Genomic DNA, 17759 nt, shown 5'->3' on the forward strand with positions numbered 1-17759 from the left:
CAAGTTTGAGTCTCAGCTGCACTCCCAATCCCAGCTTTCTGCTAATGGGCACCCTGGGAGGCAGCAAGTGCCAGATCCTGAGTCCCTGTCACCTATATGGGAGGCCTGATTGAATTCTAAACACCTAGCTTCTGCCTGGCCCAGCATTTGCCAGAGTGGACCAACAGATGGGCTCTCTCTCTTGCCTCTCCTTAGAAATGGAAACATAAATAAACAAGCACACCAGGAATTTTTGTTTGCTTGTTTAAGATTTAATTGTTTTTGTTGGAAAGGCAGATATACAGAGAGAAAGATCTTCCATCTGTTGATTCACTCCCCAAGTAGCCGTAACGGCCGGAGCTGAGCCAATCCCAAGTCAGAAGCCAGGAGCTTCTTCCAGGTCTCCCACATGGGTGCAGGGTCCCAAGGCTTTGAGCTGTCTTTTAGTGCTTTTCCAGGTCACAAGCAGGGAGCTGGATAAGAAGCAGAGCAGCTGGAACACAAACCAGCACCCATATGGGACCCCGATGGTGCATGGTGAGGTTTTAGCAACCAGGCTACCATGCCAGGCCCAGTGATGTTTTTAGAAACCAGTCTGACCCTCTGCAACATTCTCTGACTTCCTGTTTTGAGAGGTGACCCAGACTGACACAAGGGCCCCCACCAGTGCAATCTGTCAGTGAGGTGTGCAGCCAAAGGGACCTGGCTGGGAGTCTGCTCTGTGTTCTCTGGACTTTCCACCTCCATAACTGTGAGTGAGGCAGATCTCTCTCCTTGGTAAGGTTGGCTTACCTCAGATACTTTGTTACAGCCATGGAAATTTGACTGAGCTGGAAACAAACAAAAAAGAATGCCAGAATGGAACCATTCATCCCTGTATTCGTCAAATATCAACTGACTGCCCACCAGAGGGCAGTTTCAGGTCAAAGCACTGGCAATAGAAAACTAAACAAGACAGGTGTCAGCTCAGGTGTACCTTCCAGGAGGAGAGCCATTAGACAAATAAAGACAGCATCAGGTGCAAGGGCTGTGGAAAAGTCGTACTGAGAGAGCTTCTAGCACAACTCATCAGCAAATACTTCAAGAGATTTTTTCACAGAAGTCTGTGATGTGGGTGGGACTTGAAAACAAAGAAGCAGCCAGCCAAGTGTGAGGGTCCCTTGCAGGCTCCTGAGCCCAGTCCCTGAAGTGAGGAAGAAGTGCCTGTGTGAGGATGCAAGGGGGCCAGGCAGTGGATAGACAGGTTGGGTCTGCAGAGAACACAAGACAGAAGGAAAGCCAGGGCAGGGAGGAGCTAGGACCTGGTGGGTACTGTCTGTGTTGTCTCCTGTGCTGGAGTGAGGGCTGCACCCAGAAGCTGGGTTTTAAGGCAGAAGGCACAGCACAAGCGAAGGGGCAACCTTGCAAAGATCAGGTGGCTAAGGAATGTGGCTTCTGTTCGCTGACTCCTCTCACTGGCCCCCACCTGATGAAGCATGTGCAGGATACTCTGTGAGGAAGCCAAAACAGCTGGGTGGGAGCTTATGTCCCCAACAAACAAACAAGTGAGTTCAGAGAGCTCGGATCCTGCTGAGGCCTGAGATTACTGCAGCCCTGTCCATGCCTTCTTTGCTGTCCCCTGCGGGGGGCCTTGAACCAAGGAACTCAGCTAATTCAAGCCCAAGTTTCTGACCCCACAGAAATCGTGAGGTTTTAAGCCATGTCATTTAAAGCCCAAACATTGATTTAAATTGTTGCATAAATTACATCATTGATGCAGTTTCTTTTGATATTTGTCCCTGACAACCTAACAATATGAAATTTCAATTTCAACAGAATATGAACATTTCGCACATTTCCATGGGTAAAAGAAGGATTCTTAAAAACATCTTTTTAAAAGCATCAAAGCCTAGCAAGACCAAAAAGTCAAGTATAAGTGAAAACACCAACACAGGGAGATAAATTAAGCAAGGAAGGTGCATGAGCTGGCCTTTGCTGACCAGGGTGAAGGTCAGCTTCAATGTCAAGCCTGGGCATGGAAACTGAAGTTCAGGGAGGGAATCATTGGGGACCATCTTGCCTGAAGGCTGGTGCCCCACAGGCTTTTACAATGTAGGGTAAGCCTGGCCCAGAAGAGACAGGCTCCTGAGCTGCCAGGAAAGCAGTTTGGCACTGGCCAAGAAAATGATGGCAAGGTGACAGCACGAGAAACAGACTGTGGCTCTGTCAGTACAGGCTGGCATGTCGTCCGCTGGCCAACCACAGTCACCTCACCTGAGGGGTTAAAGGAACCCAAGCTGTGAGTTCAGCACAGGTCCCACCTGCTCGTTCCTCTGAGCTCCTGGAGGAAATGAGCCCAGATCCAGTGTGCTAGAAGATGGCTTTGTCTGGAAATCCCACACAGCAATGCCCAAGCAAAGTGAGGTGTGCACAGGTGGAAAAGACCATGCACACAAGGAAATAAGGCACCAGAAATGAGACCAGATGCATCAGTGACAACAGAAAGGCTTTGGGTGTTAGAGTAGTCAAACCCAGATTACAATGTAATTATGCTAACAAAAGGAAATTCCAAATTGAAAGTCTCTGCATGGGACAGCAAGCTAGAAGAAAAAAAAAGACCTAATTATGAGCAAACTTTCAGAAATGGAGTCTTCAATAAAATCTCTCATGGGTTGATTTTGCAACAGCGGCAGCCACTGAAGGATATCATCAGTGAATATGGACAAGCCTAGGGAGACTGCCAGAGTTTCCAAATGCAGGCTAAACATCCCCCATCTGAACATTCAAGATCTAAAATGCTACAAACCCAGGACATACTAATACCAAAATTCTGTCAAGAAACTTCATGCACAAGATTATTTAAAATGTTGCATAAAATATTGCACAAAACCACTTTCAGGTGTATAGGAAAACATACCTATATTTAGGGGTCAACTTGAGGTATAGCACATTAAACTCCCACCTGTGATGCTGGCAGCCTCATATGGAAGTGCCGGTTCAAGCCCCAGCTATGCTGCTTCTAATCCAGCTTCCTGACAATGTATTTTGAAAGGCAGTGGAGGATGGCCCAAGTATCTGGGCTCCTGCCATCCTTAGGGGAGAGTAAGATGGAATTCCTGGCTCCAGCCTGGCTCAAATCTATTGTGGCCTTGTCAGGAGTGAATGGATGGAAGATGTATCTCCCTCCCTCTCTCTTTCTTCCTCTACCCCCCTCTCTCTCTCTGTAACTCTGACTTTTACATAAATGAATATATAGCCACTTAAGGGTACAGGGTCCCAAAACTTTGGGCCTTCTTCTGCTGCTTTCCAGGGCCACAAGCAGGGAACCAGATGGGAAGTAGAGTATCCAGGACATGAACTGGCACCCATATGGCATTCCGTTGCTTGCAAGAGGAGGATTAACCAATTGAGCCATTGCATTAGGCCCCTGTCTTCCTGTCTTCAGTTTTCAACATCCGAAAACGTATCCTGAAGCAGACATCTGCCCTGTGAGGACAGCTGTTTAGATGCTCACAACCCACATCAGACTGCCTGACTGCAGCTCCTGCTCACCAGTGCTCACCAGGAGGCCTCAATGCTGGTTCAATTCATTGGGTTCCTGCCACCTATATTGCAGATTTGAGTTGAATTCTCAGCTGCTCACATCAGCCCCGTCTCGGCGCTAGCAAATGGAAGATTCTCTCTCTCCCTCTCTTTCTTCTCTCAAGTAGACTTAAGTGAATGAACAAATAATAGAATTTCAAGCCCATATAATCCTGAAAATTTCATGGCATTATCTGACAATGAGTGCAGCAAACTTTTAAATGAATGTGCGTTTGTCTGCAACAAGCTGCTTACATTCTGAGTTGCATCCACACCAACCCAGAAGCACACGTTGAAGCCCAATCAGCCACCCAGTGTGATGGCATTTGGAGGTAGGGAGGAGTTCTTGTGCTGACATAATGTCCTTTTAGAAAGAGACAGGGGGCTGGCATCCTGGCATAGGAAAAGGGTAAAGCCACCACCGGCTAGCACCAACACCCCATATGAGTATTTGTGTCCCAGCTGCTCCACTTCCCGTCCAGCTCCTTGCTTGTGGCCTGGGAAAGCAGTGAACAATGGCTCAAGTCCTTGGGACCCTGTATCCATATGGAAGACCTGGAAGAGGCTCTTGGCTCTTGGCTTTGGATCAGCTCAACTCCAGCCATTGCATCCACTTGGGGAGTAAATCAATGGACAGAAGATCTTCCTCTCTGTATATCTAACTTTCCAATAAAATAAAATAAATCTTTTTTTAAAAAGGCAGAGAGGGACTATAAAGAGACCAATACCAAAACCAGTTTGACTTTGCCTAGACAAGATAAATCACATGTGCATAATCTTCTTGGCTCACAGACAAGCCTCCTGGGAGGCTCCAGTTCACCTTAGAAAGGTGAACTGAGTAAGCTGACGGTGGTGGTGCACAGGTGTCTGGTGGAGATGGAGAAGGGAGAAGAATGGGAAGTGGATAGCAACTCAGTCAGCACCTCTTCCTGCCCTCGACGTGGGAGAGGATGGAAACAGCTGGAGAACCACATCCAGAGGAGCGGGCACTTCTGAAAAAGGATATAGCAAGTCCAGCCCACCCAGGTCAGACACACCCAAAGCAGGCCCTGGATTTAGGATACAATGCACTGATCAGAAAGACTTGAGCAGAAAATCATGCAAAGAGAAAATCTGAGGAGGGTGGGAATATGCAGAGCCTTAAACTTCAAACATCATCAGAACTGTGCGTGCAGGGGCTGGCAAGTTGGCTCATCTGATTAATTCTCTACCGCCAAGTGCAAACAAACCTTATGGGTGCCTGTTCATATCCCAGCTGCTTCACTCCCAATCCAGCTCCCTGTTTGTGGCCTGGGAAAGTAGCGAAGGATGGCCCAATGCCTTGGGAGCCTGTACCTGTGTGAGACCTGAAAGAAGTTCCTGGCTCCTGGGTTTGAACTGACTCATCTCAGGCTGATGTGGCTATTTGAGGAGTGTCTCTGCTCTCCTTCTCTCTGTAAATTTGCATTGCTAAAGAAAAAAACTGCACATTCAATGAAGAAAAGATGCTGAACAACATCAACTGGGACGTGGCACTCCCAGCAGCCGTGCAGGCCTCACTGGGCAGCAGTGGGGACCAAGTGAGCTGGCATATCCCTCTGAAAAACGCTCTGCCCATGGGGTGTCATGCAAAGGCAGAGACAGCATCTAAAAACAAAACAAAACAAAACAAAACAAAACAAAACCTACTTTTTGCAGCAAACTCAACTCTTTTTTTGGTAAGATTTATTTATTTTTATTGGAAAGTCAGATATGCAGAGAGGATGAGAGACAGAGAGGAAGATCTTCCTTCCAATGATTCACTCCCCAAGTGACCACAATGGCCGGAGTTGAGCCAATCCAAAGCCAAAAGCCTGGAGCCTCTTCTGGGTTTCCCATGCAGGTGCAGGGTCCCAAGACTTTGGGTCATCCTCTAGTGCTTTCCCAGGCCACAAACTGGGAGCTGAATGGGAAGATGGGCTGTTGGGATTAGAACCAGCGTCCTTATGGGATCCCAAGCACATTCAAGGTGATAATTTCAGCTGCTAGGCTACTGTGCCTGGCCCCAAACTCATCTCTTCATTCTGTTTTCCCCAAAATGTTCACTCAAATCCCCTCTACCAACCAGGTGTTTGTATGGATCAAAGTGGTCAATGGCTAAATCCTCACCTTGCAAATGCCAGGATCCCATGTAGGCCCTGGTTCATGTTCTGGCCACCCCACTTCCAAGCCAGCTCCCTGCTAATGGCCTGGGAGAGCAGAAGAGGATGGCCCAGAGCCTTGGGACCCTGCACCCATGTGGGAGATCCAAAGGATGTTCCTCGATCCTGGCTTCAGATCAGCTCAGCTCCATTGGGAAGTGAACCAACAAATGGAGGATCTTTATCTCAGCCCTTCACTCTGCGGATCTGATTTTCCAATAAGAATAAATAAATCATTTTTATATAATGTATTTATTCATTTATTCACTTACTTTTCTACTTATATGAAGTGCAGGGTGACAGAGAAGGCAGAGAGAGAAAGACAGATCATCTATCCACTTTTTTACCCCACAAATGACCCCAACAGCCAGGGACAGTCCAAGCTGATAGCAGGAGGCAGGAACTCTGGGTCTCCAACGTATGTCGCCTAGAGGACCAGCCATCCTTCTAATGCATTCGCAAGGCTACAGATGACTGTGACTGGCAAGAAAACACTCCACAGCCATGGGAGACATGGTCACTGTACTGCTTCTGAGATGGCACCATGCTCCTAGGTGAGCTCTTAGGGATGGAGAGACAGAGAGAAGTTCAAGGGAGAAGTCAAGTTGGACAGACATGCCCTCTTCAGCTACTCTTCCTCTGGAGCTGCTAAATGACATGCAAGCCTAAGGCAGGAGCCATGGCTGAAAACAGGGGCAGGGAAGTAGGCACCAAATGTTTTCAAAGGCAGGGGTTCAATGATTTAATTCATATCCATTTATTTAACTTGAAAAATAAAGGAAAGGGAAAAGAGATCGCGGCCAATAAAACAGTAGCTACTCCCACCCCAGCCCCGAAGTGGTCACCAGGCACATGAGCCTGACCGCTCCTTGGCTCATGCCGATGCTGAGGGCGTAAGTTCTGGGGCTCTGAGAAGAGTATGACTGTGGGGAAAATGCAGCATGGACTCCACACACACTAAAAGGTGTGGAACAAATTTTATCTGTCCCAAATACATACAGACTTTTCCTTGTCTCTATTCTCTAAAACAACTGTGTAACAGCATTTGCTTGTTGTTATACGTCATCAAGAGATGATTTAGGGTGTGTGTGTGTGTGTGTGTGTGTGTGTATGTCTGGGTTAAAAGTGACCATGTCCTTTTACACATGACCTTGAGCATCAGCAGCAGCCACTCCCCAGGGGCCTTCTGGGTGGCTCCCTGTGGTGGCTCCCATCCAATGACACAGCAGGGCCAGGCTGGCCTTCTTGCAGCTTGCCAATGCCAGGGTCACTGCCCTGGCTAGTGGCTCTGCCAGGAAATAGCCTAGCGCCAAGCCAAGCTCTGCACTGCCAATCTCCACATACTCTCATGCCAGAGCTGGGAGCCTGTAGGGGCTAGGAGGATAAGAACCACACCTTGTCAGGTCAGTGTCCAGAACCTGTGGGTTTAGTTTTCTTAAGGAGAGTAAGGGGCATGCCATCAGCTCTGTACCAAGTGGGAAGCAGGCAGGACACAGGTCTAATGCCACAGTCCTTGGCAGGCCACTCCTGTGGTGTGCCACCACGCTAGACCAGCATCCTGGCGGTGCCGATAACCTTCAGCAGGATGGCAGCCTGAAGGCTCCTAAGCAGGCTCACCTGCAGGACAGCATCACCATGTCATTTTAAAAAAGATTTTATTTTTATCTTTATTGGAAAGACATACATACAGAGAGGGGTAGAGACACAAAGGAAGATCTACCTGCTGATTCACTGCCCAAGTGACCACAATGACCAGAACAAGTGATCTAAAGCCAAGATCCAGGAGCCTCTTCTAGGTCTCCGATGTGGGTACAGGGTCCCAAGGCTTTGGACCATCCTCAACTGTTTTTCCAGGATACAAGCAGGGAGCTAGATGGGAAACAGGGCCGCCGGGATAAGAACTGACATCCGTATGGGATCCTAGCATGTTCAAGGTGAGGACTTTAGCTGCTAGCTATTGTGCTGGGTCCCACCATGTCATTCTTTAGAGTAGCATGCCAGGGGCCTGAGAAGTTTGAGTCTATTGTACCCTCTGTATACAACCATGCTAGGGCAAGGGCCTGAGATAGGGTTCCTAGAGGAAGAGGCCACTTTTGGGGTCACCAAGAAACCCAGGCTTACCTGTCCTCTTGGATTCAGGGGTGTCAGGGTCTCAGGACCCAGAGGCTGGAGTATGTGTTCAGGCATTGGAACACACAGTGCCTGTGGTGCTGCCTCCTGGGCAAAGGAAAGGATCAAGCCTAAGTAGACATCAAGGGAGGCAAGCCTAGGGAGACACCAAGGGACAAGCCTAGGAGACACCAAGGGAGACAAGCCTAGGGAGACACCAAGGGAGACAAGCCTAGGGAGACACCAAGGGAGACAAGCCTAGGGAGACACCAAGGGAGACAAGCATAGGGAGACACCAAGGGAGGCAAGCCTAGGGAGACACCAAGGGAGACAAGCCTAGGGAGACACCAAGGGACAAGCCTAGGGAGACACCAAGGGAGACAAACCTAGGGAGACACCAAGGGAGCAAGTCTAGGGAGACAATAAGGTCTGTTCCTCTTAAACAGTTAAGGCCGTGGATGCCACTGCAAAAGAGAAAATAATACATGGGGACTTTGCTTTTGCCATAGCAAGGATACTGCTCTTGAAAGCAAACATGTCCTTTCCTACTTTTGATCTTCTCTGGAAACTGCTTGGTGAGTTCTTCAAACATCACAGTAGATATGGGTATGGCACCTGCACCTCAATCTAGAAGCCTGAGTGTTGGCTTGGGGAGCAGAGAGGAGCCTGCATGGTGACTGACGGCAACTCATCTCTATCCTGACAGTGGTGTACTCACTGTAGGAGACAATAATAGCCTTTGTGCTCTTGCTGGATGGCTTTTCAATCTGCACAGGGGCAGTCTATCCTTGCCCACATTTGGGAAACAATGGAGTACAATCTTCCTGGAGCTCACTCTACCTGCACTTGGTTTCTTTCCAATTTTATGCATTTTGACCCAAGGGCTCGAGCATTGTAGAAAGCAATGGCTTCTCAGAGTGGTGATGACAATGTGGGGCACAGAGACACTGACACCAGCTGGAACTCTGAGATGGATCCATTAGATGAAATAGGGACAGATGTCCAAGGGACATGAAAGGCCTCCACCCCTCATCAGCAGGAAGCAGCTACAGAAGATGTGATACATCCACATCCTTCCGTAACATGAGAATAACCTTTGAGGGGTGAATGTCATGGCACAGGGAAGCAACAACTTGCTCAGAGTCATGAATTAGAAGGCATATTCCCCACCTATATAATACTGTGTGTCAATTAAATGATCCTTTCCCCAGTATGGACTCCCCTCACATAAACCACTCATAAGAATTCAGGCAAAGAGCTCTTTATTTGAAAGGCGAAATGACAGAGAAGAAGGCAGGGAGAGGCAGAGAGAGAGAAAGAGAAAGTAGAGAGAGATCTTTCATTTACTAGTCCACTCCCAAAATGCCCACATCAGCGAGGATGAATGCTAGCACCATCCGGGTCTCCCACGTGGACAGCAGGGACCTGGGGACTTGAGGCACCACCCACTGCTTTCCTGTAAATGCAGTGGCTGACCAGGAAGGAGAGCAGACAGCTGCAAGGCATCCTGACAAGGGATGCAGCAAGCTAAGTGGAGACTTCCCGGGGGCACCGCACAGCTGCCGGCAACATTCTGCATTTCCTGCCCTGCCTAGGAGAGCTGCTGCCGCCAAGGCAGAGGCCAGGCCCTGCCCAAGAAAGACCCTGCAGCTTTTTGTGGGGATAACTTTGCCCAGCTGGGCAGGCACATGACAGGCAGAGAGTACACCGTCTTCCAGGCCTCGAAGGTCCGAATTATTTGGGGTTCTCCGGCTCGAAGGTCATGGGAATCATTTGCAGTTCTCTGGCTCCTCTAGTCTTCCCGGAGACTCCGAGCCTCCAGGTGCCAGCCTGGGGCAGCAGCTACTGACCCAGCCCTCAAAGATGCCCACGCCACTCACACATGCTGACCCAGCCCTCACAGATGCCCATGCCACTCAAGAGTAACTGTGACTCTCAGTCCGCAAGGCTGAGACTCATTATTCAAGTCTGAAAGGCTTAAAAATGGAAGTGGGGGTGGTACTGTGTTGCCACCTGTTATGCCATCATCCTGTATGGGCGCCAATTGGAGCCCCAGCTGCTTCACATTCCTGTGATGTGCCTGGGTAGAAGCAGAGGGTGAAGGAGCTCCTGGCTGCTGGCTGCTGCCTTGCCTAGCCATAGCCATTGAGGCTATTTGAGGGGTGAATGAGCAAATGGAAGATTCTCCCTCTCCATCTCTAGCTCCATCTCTGTACTTATCTGTCCATATCTCTGACACTTCTTTTCTGTTACTCTGCCCTTCAAAATAGATAAAATGCCGTGACCATTTTTTTTTCTGAAGGCAAAGAAAATACATTTAAAATAATTAGCCTAAACTGAGACCTATTCCCTCAGGAAATTCCGCTGTAATTGGGATCTATTTAAAGTAGGGGGAAAGCATTAAACCAGCAGGAAAAATCCCAAATTAGCAAATGAGATAACTGTTATTTGCAGCACAGCAACATAAAATATCAAGGAAATTAGATTGTCCTTGTCCTGTCTGGTACTGATTTTTAAAAAAATACTTCATTTATTTGAGAGGGAGAGAGAAAACAGTCCCCTCTCACCTGCTGTTCATTCTTCAAAAACTTGCAATGATCAGGGCTAGCACAGGCCAAAGTCAGGACCTAAAGCTGGGTGGCAAGTGCCTCATTACTTGAGCTGTCACTGCTGTGTCCCAGGGCATGCAGGAAGCTGGAGTTGGGAACGGTACACGGAGTTGAACACGGGCAACGCAGGGAGCAAGCACCTTAACCACTAGCTGTCTTCCCCTTTTAATTTTTTTAGTATTATTATTTTATGATACAGTTCCATAGGCTCTGGGATTTCCCTTCCCCCTCCCCAAGTCTCCCTTTTCCCTGTACACACACTGATTTCCCCTATATTATTACAATAGGATAGTTCTTCATAAGCAGTCATAAGTTCATCATTGCAGGCATGGACAATGGCAGAGTCCAGCATCCTATTGTCAAGATACAGTAAAAAGTTTCATTGGGAGTCCATCTTTAGTCTGGAAGTAGAGATGCATACTACATTGTATCTGCACATCTGGATGTGATAGTCTCCATTGCACAGTTACTGTACATTCCCTTAAATGAAAAGCCACAAAACAAAATCAACAACAGGAAGAAGAAGAAAAAAAAAAGAGAATTACAATGCAGGAAGCTAAATAACATGCTACTGAATGACTAATGTATCACTGAAGAAATGAAGCAAAAAAAAAAAAAATCAAGAACCTTTAAAGAAAATGATGCTAAGCTGTGAGTGAAGACTTTAATGAGAAAAAAAAAAAAACCTGTCGTGAACAAATTAAAAGTAAAAACATCAAAATCCATGCAACATAGTTTCCTCTGATCTTTGCTGGTGAGATGTGTCTCCTGTTGAGCCAGTCTACTGAGCCAGGTCTACTAATCTATGAGAAAAATGCAAAGACCTGGCCCCATGAACGTCACTCCTTTCCCCATCTCCATGGAGCCCTCAGCGCCCTTCCAGCCACCTCTGGGAACTCCCTGCTCTCCACGAAGCCTGCCCTGGAGCTCCCTTCAACCCCAGCCTTGGGCAGCCCGGTGACTCAGGTAGTAAGGCTCCTAGTGCAACTTCCACCTGGACTACTCTGAATGCACCCTCTGCTGGCGCACGCAGAACCAGAGGGAGAAGTTTCAGAACAACAACAACAAAATCTTCCTTAGCTCCAAGAATAAGAAGCAGAGAAAAGAAAGCAAAAGCTAGCTCTGTTTGCCTTAGCATTTTTGGCCTCTGGGTTTCAGAAAGGATTTTGGTAGTGCAGCCAAAGGCAGATAGCCTAACAGTTGAAGTTGGAGGTCACAAATTACCCCGACGACATCCTACATCAGGAGTGCCAGTTCAGGCCCTGTCTGCTTCTTTTCCCATGCAGCTTCCCACCAATGCACCCAGGAAGGCAACGGATGAGGACTCAAATACCTTGGCCTGCCCCATCCTCCTGGAATGATCAGCAAGAGGGCTCCTGGCTCCTAGATGCAGTCTGGCCCAGAACTGGATGCTGCAGTCATTTGGAGAGTGAGTGAGCCAGTGAGTGCAAGTTATCTGCCACTCCACGTTTCAAATAAATAAGCAATCTTTAAAAAATTATAAGTGGAGTGGTACGCGTTTGGAGTGCAGTTAGCATCCAGCCTGTGATGCACACATCTCATCTCGCAATGGCAAGGTTTGAGTCCTGGGTCGGCCCCTGCTTACAGCTTCCTGCCAATACACCTGCTAACGACTTGAGCCCCCACCGCCCATCTGGTGCACTTGGATTGCATTCCAGGCTTACTGGCTTTGGCCTGAGTGAACCAATTGAGGAATGACCTTTCCCTCAACGGCCCCATCACTCAATCTTTGCCTGTCAGATACATTCATTTTTTTTTTTAAAGTAAAGGAACAATAAAGAACTTGTGCAGCTCAACAACTCAAAGTGTTGGGTATTTAGGCCAGCACCCTTGCTCCTGCGGATGCAGAGCCCAGAAGGCACTCATGGAGTTCCTGCCACTCACATGGCCGACTGAGGCTGAGTTCCAAGTTCATGGCTTTAGCACATCCTAACCTTGACCTGTGTGGGGATCTAGACAGCAAACCAACACATAGGGGTCCCTTTCTCTCTCTCTCTCTCTCTCACACACACACTCTCCAAATCAATATAAGAAAATAATAAATGATTTAAATAGATACTTCTCTGAAAAAAAAAACAAACAACCAGCAAGAACATGAAAAAATAATCTCACCAACTGATTAATTCAGGAAATGCAAGTCAAAACTGTAACACCCATCTGGATAGCTAGCTAGTAGTTGGAAGAAAAAAAAAAAGGGAAACGCAAAATAATTCATTCCAGAGAACACAGAGTCAGGAGTGTGAAATGGTACACGTGGATACTGACACCTGCTAAAACACAGACGAGCCTTGTGGGTATCAAGCTCAGCAAGATGAGCCACTCACAGAGAGACACGGGTGATGTTCCCCACCTACACATGCTGTGCAGAACATTCTAGTCCATAGAGACAAGGGGGAGTGACAACACCCTCCTCCCCTCTTCCTGCTCAGCCCGGCTCCATGCCTGGCTCAGCTCCTGTGCCCGACCTGGTGGCTGCTGGCCAGAGCTGTCATTGAGGTTGACGTGGTCAAGTCCCGGCTGCACCACGTGATTTGCGAAGGTCCTCATAGGTTGGCACAGGTGGGTCTGGAAGGGAGGCCCCTGGCACCCAGGCTTGAGTTGTACCCCGGGATGAGGTCCAGGAAAAACATGACCCCAGGCACAGCACGTTGATACACTCATTATTTCACATGAAGGCCATCCAGACGCCAGCCACTGCTGGAGGACGCTTCTCATCTTACATCCGGGTCAGCCCCATGAAAGAGCAGGTGCTTCTGACCCCTTTCAGGAAGTACTGGGAGAGATTCCGGAATAACCCGCAAAGACCCAGAGGAAGACTGGAAACACAGCTCCACCCAGGGTGCCCACTGAACTTGGTCCTGACCCCTGGTCTGTTCTTCAGGCTCATTCTCTCTTCCTCACCCCTGTAAAGAGAGGCTCAAGGTTCAACAACCTGGCTGCACTCCCAGTTCCAGCTATGCACTATGCAGGCACAGGCGGACACTTTCGGAAGGGGCGCTCCAGTCCTCTCTCTCTTGCTGATTTGCCCAATCCCAGGGCATCTCAGAGGAAAACGAGAAACAACACTCTCTCCCCAGCTCCTACATGGCAACCCCATTTCCTGATGCTCTTAGCTCATTCTCTGCAATTCTCCCCAAAGGGGACACTCAAGTGCTCATCCAGGGGGCTCACCATCTCACACCTGTCTATAAGAACAGCATGATACGAGGTCACACAGAAATCTTTCTTTATTTTGATGATTAGGGGGAAAAAATACCAGTGTAGGTTTCATCAAAAGTTAACAAAGACCTTTCTTGGCTGCCTGTTTATGGACTGGGTCATTTTATTGAAATCAAGAAATGTCTGCTGACACTGAAAGAAAAAAAAAGGTTCCTATTAGCATTTTGCTTGGGTTCCAGCCTTTGGAATGAAGGTCATGGTTCTAAGACCGCCACAGCAGGGACCCCTCCCTGGCACAGAACAACAGGACAGCTGAAGACCATCCACAGCACCCAGTGTTCCACCACAGGACTTCGAAAAGCTCCCAGCAACAAACTGGAAGAAGTGCCTTGAGAGTCTTCAACAGATTCACAAAGAAACTCCTCTTATAAAAGTCATGCCTAGCTCTCAAAAACAGATTTTTATACCAAAACAAGTCTATCTTTCGATTCCATTTGGCTAAAACCCTTTTAAAGAATCCTTGCATTTGGGTATCAAAAATGAAACCACACAGTTTCATCATTAAAACAGTTGAAGACCTTCACGTTTATGCTAATTCCAGTTGTGGATTGTGAAGAGAGGTAGCCCCCAATGCTGAGGCTGGGCCTGAACACACAGCTGGGGACCCAGGTTGGCTCATGGGGTCAGTGGGCTGTGAGGTAGCTCTCTTGGCATTTGGCACAAATTCTTGTTTCAGCTCTGGCATCCTACTTCTGCCGCAAGCCCGCAGCAGCTAGCTCTTCCCTTCTGGAGGGCTGCTCTCCTCATCCACGGGGGTGGGGTGTTGAACTGGCTCCACAGTGTGAGGACGGAATATCTCAGGCCCCCTGCCATGCTGAAGGGAGGAGAAGCAAGGGGCTGTGAGTAAGCAGGGAGGCCATAGGGGCTGCCCCCATCCTCCCCAACACACACCTGGCCCATCCGTCAGATCTCTGGCTCCTTCCTCGAGTCTGGGGGCTCCTGGCTGAGAACTTTTTACCTAAAGTATACAAACTGTTGGACTAAAAAAAAAAGCATGATCCCATCAGACAGGAGCTGGAAGAGGAAACAAGTCCTTGACTTTGACTAAACAGACCTGATTCCATGTCTTTCCTAAGGGTTTCCATCAGCCTTCGTAGCACCCTGAATACAGGAGCTCCCCCCCACCCCCAGCCACAGTGCAAGTTTAAGAACATCTACCTGCAGCCCGGGAGGAAGTCAGGTGGCTTAGGGGACTTCCGAGGAAGACAAAGGAATGGAATTCAGACCCCAACCCCATGAACATTCATTGCACATCCCTTAGAGCCACATGAGGAGCTGGGTCAGAGAAGTTGGCAAGCCACCTGCGGTGCCAGCATTGCCTACGGGTTCTGGTTCCAGTCCCAGCTGCTCCACTTCCCATACGGCTCCCTGCTAATGCCTCTGGGAAAGGAGTAGAGGATGACCCAAGTGCATGGGAGGCCCAGAGGAAGCTCCGGGCTCCTGGCTTCAGTGTAGTCCAGCCCTGGCCACTGTGGCCATCTGAAGAGTAAATCGGAGGATGGACAAAAGAAAACCAAACAAAAGGAGATGGAAGTGACTTGCTTTTAGAAGTTACAGTGTCACAGAAGCAGGCACTGTGGCACAGCAAGTCAAAAACTGCAGGAGTCAGGACAGCCCCTGGCTTCAACGGCAATGTCCGGCTTTGCCCTTTGGTTTATCATGTGGCAAACAGGCAGTTTCAAAGTTCTTCTTTGGCAACAATGAGTTCATAGGGAAATCCCACTCACCAAATACTTAACCCGATGAAGTTTAACATGGAGAAGATGTAGTTTCCACCAAGGAGCATTCCGATGTAGGCAATGGACACGTTCTGCAGGGAAAGGGAGAGTGGGTCACTGCGGAGACAAAGGACCTGGTTACCACCAAACCGGAAACCAGACCCCTGAGTTGTTGCTGCACGGACCGGCACAGAGTAGGCGTTCACGCAACTGTGACCACGTGAATACAGGTCACAGCTTGCGGCTTTAGGGAACAATGGAGCGAGAGTTGTGCTAAGCACACTGCTCTTCCCTGCTCTGTGACGGCCCAGGCAAAAGAGCAGGAGTTGGGTTGCAACCAGGTGGCAGGATCCTATCTCCGACCACCACCTGGACAGTGATTGCTTCCACGGATGAGTGGCCGGAGAAGCATCGTTCACGAAACCCGCACAGTGTTGTGTCCCAGCCTCCCCAGAAGGCTGCTGGGCAGCAGCGGACACCGCGGAGTGGCTCACGCTAATTCACAGTAGTGGAGGAATATGCAACTACAAGGGACTGGGAGGTGTAGGGGAGTGGAGCCAGAGCACCAGCACCCTCTCCTGGCTCAGCAGTGCATCTGTGCAGCATTGTGCACACCAAGGCCTGCTTGCCCTACAGCTGAGCTGAGCACCTGCCTTTAGGGACCCCTGTCCTCCCCTCCACAACCCCTTCCTGGCCTCTCCTTCTTATAACTTAGTGGGCCCTCCTGCAGCTTCACGCTGCACCAGGAGAGGAGAAGCAGGGCAGGTTCTGTGATGCCCACAAGCAGTAATTCCTACTGAGCTTCCCTCCAGCAGCAGAATCAAGCCCAGCTTCCCTCACTCCCAGGCGGGCCAAGTCCCACTGCGAGGCTCAGTCCGAGGCTCCGCCCGCTCACCTTGATGGCTCCCAGCACAGCTGTCATCAGGGTGGAGTTGTAATAGCTGCACAGAACCGTGGAGTACATCAGCAGGAACCTAAGACAGGGAAGCAGACACCTGGGCGCGTGCCTGGCCAGGCTGGGTCATGACACAGTGACGTGCACACACAAGCAGCAGGAATAGAGAACAAACAAACAAACAACAAGGCATGTGCGGCGGTGCCTGGGACATCTGCATGCCATCTCCACAGGGCCATGGATGCTTTCACCTGCAATCAAGCTGTTCGCTAATGCAACTTGGAAGCAGCACAGAGGATGGTCCAAGGCTTTGGGTTCCTGACCCCTCACGTGGGTGACCCAGAAGGAGTTCCTCTAAGGACTTCGATCTGGTTTAGCCCTGGCTGGTGCAGGCATTTTTGGGGGAATAGACCAGAGGGTGGATGGAAGATCTCTCTGTCACCCTGTATTTCACACACGTCATAAAGGTTTGATACCCCACACCTCAACACTCTGCATATGCTGCACCTGTGACAGGAACGCTGTCTGGTTATGCGATAGCCCCACGATGGCTGCCCAGCTCGCTTCTCCCATACTCCCATCAGCATCTCCACGCACTGGGGGTGCAGAGGCGACGGTTTCCAGGGACCCGGAGTCTTTTTGTTGGTAGCAGCATTTATAGCAATGGTTTCCTACCCTTTCTGTGCATCAGAACCACTTACTGCAGGTTTTAATTTTTATTTGAGAGGCAGAAAGAAAGATGTCCCATTCACCGTTTTACTCCCCAAATGCCCTCAATTGCCCAATCAGAGCCAAGGGCTGGGGAGTCCAGCCAAGTCTCCAGCACAGATGGTGGGAACCCAAGCATCTGGTCCATCACTGGCTGCACCGCAAGGTGCCAAGGAAGAAGCTGGACCTGGAAGTGGAGCTGAGACTCAAACGCCAGCCCCAGTGACATCTTAATGAAACCACGCACTAGACAGGACAGATGCAAGATGCCAGTGTCCACCTGCCATGAATGTGGGCATTCATTCACCAGCAGGACAGAAGAACCCTCCAGCACACTTAAGTGAATTCCAACCTTGGTAACCGCCACTGTCAGGACAGAAAGGCTGCGTTTCCGCGTACAGCCACTAGGTGGCCTCAGAGAAGAAATGCAAACCTAGCAGGAAATGCAATGTTTCTACAAGCAAATGAGTAGTGTCCAAAAAGAACCTGCACCAAGGGGGACAGGGAAATCGTGTCAATCCCAACATTAAAAAGCCAATCTCCATGGGACAGCGGTTTCAGAACATCTGTGGACTGATAAAATGCAAGGACGCTTGACAGCACTGAGTATTGCTTGAACATGTGCAGCGACTGTTCCGCTGGAAATGCACCCACCAGCACCTCTCTCTACCTGAGGCACACTGACGCAGGCACTGGACGCTGACCTCATGTCATGGCAGGAGCCATCGCATCCGTTCTCTCCCAGGGTTCGCATTCCGAGAAAGTCGGAACTGGAAGTGGA

The sequence above is a fragment of the Ochotona princeps genome, chromosome 18, assembly GCF_030435755.1.
Source record: "Ochotona princeps isolate mOchPri1 chromosome 18, mOchPri1.hap1, whole genome shotgun sequence".
Classification (NCBI taxonomy): domain Eukaryota; kingdom Metazoa; phylum Chordata; class Mammalia; order Lagomorpha; family Ochotonidae; genus Ochotona; species Ochotona princeps.